Source organism: Ceratotherium simum, chromosome 17 (assembly GCF_057802395.1).
Source record: "Ceratotherium simum simum isolate JZ-2026a chromosome 17, ASM5780239v1, whole genome shotgun sequence".
In the NCBI taxonomy this organism is placed as follows: Eukaryota; Metazoa; Chordata; class Mammalia; order Perissodactyla; family Rhinocerotidae; genus Ceratotherium; species Ceratotherium simum.
Window position 1 is genome coordinate 53803753 of NC_141916.1, and position 3621 is coordinate 53807373.

Here is a 3621-nt window from a genome sequence, read left to right on the forward strand (position 1 = left end):
TGTTAACCTTTTGTCATCCTCCCAAAGCCCCACCTCCTCTGTGTTTGGTCTCCTATAGTTCATACTTTGATCTATCCAGTCCCAATACTTGATGGGGTGTGTGAAGGGGCCCTTCAGATCTTAAGGTGGAGGAGGAGAGAGCCAGAGCCCCCAAAGGCACTCTGGCTTCAGGTTAATGCATCTGAAAGACAACCATACCTAGTGAAAATGACATCCTGCTAACTGATCTTCTGCCTTTATTGTACTAAAATATGTCTACTTCTGTGACAGCCAACCTCCAAGATGGCCCCAATGATCCCTGCTTCTTGACATCCCCCTCCTTGTGTCGTCTCCTCCCATATTGTATCAGGACTGGTCTGTGTGACCAATAGAGTATGGCAGAGGCAATACTAGGTCACTTCCAAGGCTAGGTTATAAAAGACATTTTGGATTTTCTGTATAACATTGTGCCGATAGCTAACAATACTGTATTGTACACTTAAAATTAAGAGGGTAGATCTCATGTTAAGTGTTCTTACCACAATAAAATAAAAATTTTCTAATAAAAGACATTTTGGGGGGCCTGCCCCGTGGCTTAGCGGTTAAGTGCACGCACTCCGCTGCTGGCGGCCCGGGTTCAGATCCTGGGCGCGCACCGACCCACTGCTTGTCCAGCCATGCTGCGGCCGCGTCCCACATACAGCAACTAGAAAGATGTGCAACTATGACATACAACTATCTACTGGGACTTTGGGGGGAAGAAGAAAAAAAAGGAGGAGGATTGGCAATAGATGTTAGCTCAGGGCTGATCTTCCTCACAAAAAAATAAAATAAAATAAAAAAATAAAAATAAAAAAAGACATTTTGGTCTCTGCCTTGCTCTTTGAATCTTGGATCATTCTAGGGAAAGCCAGCTGCCATGTCATGAGGACACTCAAGTGTCCTGTGAAGAGGGCCTGAGGCCTCCTGCCCACAGGACAGTGAGTGAGCCATCTTGGAAGCAGACACCCCAGCCCCAATCAAACCTTCAGATAACTGCAGCCCTGGCCAACACCTTGATTGAAGCCTTGTAAGAGACCCTGAGCCAAAATCACCCATCTAAGCTGCTTTTGGATTCCTGACCCTAAAAAACTATATCAAATAATATGTTTGTTGCTTTAAACTGCTAAGTGTGCAAGTAATTTATTATGTAACAGTTAACTAACACATATTCTCAACTATGAATTTCTTCACAAATGACCCTCATCCTAACACTATAGCCTCAATATTTGCCAAGCTGGCGAAAAGAAGGGGGCGGGTGACTTAAGGCAGTAAAAACCTGTCCAGCGACAAAACGGTATGGTTCTACACTCAGTCTCATAGGCCCTTCCATCCTAGCTGTAAGACCAGGTACCATCTGAGCACCCAGCACCAGGGGCCCACATCTCAGCATCTGCCCCTCTAGAAGTCTAAAGAGAGTGAAGTTCAGAGATAGGCAGGTGCTCTCTTTCCTTCCTCTCTAAGGGTCCACTGCCAGAGCACCGTCTGAAAACCCACCTCTTCCCTAGGTAATTGTTTAAAAGAATGTACAGCATCTTCAGGTGATACTCGATCCCTTTCACAGGTGTGTGACCTTACCTTGTGGCTTCAATAGGACAAACGCAGCAGAATTTGCTGCTCAGTCATTAGAGAGAGTGCCTATCCAGAGGCAGGGAGGATATCTTAGATAGCATCAGATCTTTGCTGGTGGGAAGCTGATTAGCAAATTCTTCAGACAATAGAGCAGCAGGGTCCTGAAGACCAGCAGCAATGAGGGGAAGGTGGTGTCCAGACATACAAGGCAGGGAAAAGCCACAACTGGACAGCCGTTTATACTTCACGGAGTAAGGAATCTCTGGGGTCCTCCCCAGCCCTCCAAGGCCAGCACAGTGATACTGGAACCAGAGGTTTCTTTGCTGAAAAGAGGGAGAGTGAGATGGAGAAACACAGATGAAAGAAGGCTTTGTGCAGAGGCAATCAGTTGTAGCCAAATCTGATGACAGGACAGAGGAGGACATCACGGAAGGTGTAATAATGGCTCTCTGTCCCACTATGCTCTCCCCAACAGTCATAGACTATGAGCAGCCCCCCGGGCCTGCCACAGAGTAACTTCTGCTGTCACCCAAGAGAAGCAGAACACTCACTAGGCCCAGACCTTCTACCAGTGCCAGAAGTCCTATTTCCAAATGAAGATCAGAGGGGGTAGTAGCCAGGGCCCCCAGGTGAGGACCGCCAAGCCCTCTTGAGGACACCTTCCATTCACAAGCCTGCTCTCTCCCATAAAGGGCAAAGGACCCACCAGTGAGGAGCAGGGTCACATGACAATGGCCAGAACTCTCACTAGAGAACAGTAAATGCAGCAGAGCTGCATTTGCTGGGAGTGATCTTCACTTCTTCACCCTCCAGACCAGGAAAACAGGAAAGAGGCTTAAGCACTTGCTCTCAGACCATCTGCCTCCACTGCCAACCCCAGCACCTAACACAGCTGTTCTCCACATGTCTCTTCCTTCCTGGGCACCTTCCTTGAAAACTCCAATATGTGGTGCATACTTATCCTCTTTGCCCCATCCCATGAGCTCATCCCACAGATGCAGGTGGGCACCTCCATATGCCGGCACCATGCTCAGCCCTGGGGATACTGGGACCTAAAGAACAGGCTCCCTCAAGGAGCTCAGCCAAGGGAACAGGTAGTTATCATACATCAAGATAAATGCTGGGATGCTGATAAGCACAGAGAAAGTAATGTAACCTTGAGTCAAGGAGGGCTTCCCAGAGGAGGGGATACGTGAAGAAAGAAGTAATAACAATGGCTGGCATCCACGGCATGATTACTACATGCCAGACATTTACTCCTCAACTCATTTACTCCTCTCAAGAATCCTATGACACATTATTATTCTCATTTTACAGATAAGGAAACTGTATTGTCAGGATTCTCCAGAGAAACAGAACTAATTAATATATAGAGAGGGAGAGATTTAGTATAAGGTATTGGCTCAAGCAATTATGGAGGCTAAGAAGCCCAATGATCTGCCATCTGCAAGCTAGAGACCCAGGAAAGCTGGCAGTGTAATTCCAGTCCGAGTCCTGAAGCCTGAGATCCAGGGGAGCTGATGGTGTAAATCCCACACCAAGGGCAGAAGACAAATATTCCAGCTAATCCTCTCTTCCTTTGCTTTTTGTTCTATTCAGGCCCTCAATGGATTGGGTGATGCCCACCCATACTGGGGAGAGGCATCTGCTTTACTCAGTCCACCAATTCAAATGCTAATTTCTTCTGGAAACACTTTCACAGACACACCAAAAAATAGTGTTTAACCAGCTGTCTGGGCATCCCTTAGCCTACTCAAGTTGACACATAAAGTTAACCATCAAAGAAACTAAGAACAGAGCATTTAAATAACTTGCCGAAGGTCATATATCAAATACAAGGCAGAGCCAGGATTTGAACCAAAGCAGATTATCTCTAGAGGAGCATGACCACCTAATCCAGGGTTTTTGAATCTCAGCACTACTGACATTTTGGGCCAGATAATTTTTTGTTATGGGAGGTGCTATCTTGTGCATTGTAGAATGCTTAGCAGCATCCCTGGCCTCTATCCACTAGATGCCAGTAGCGTCGCA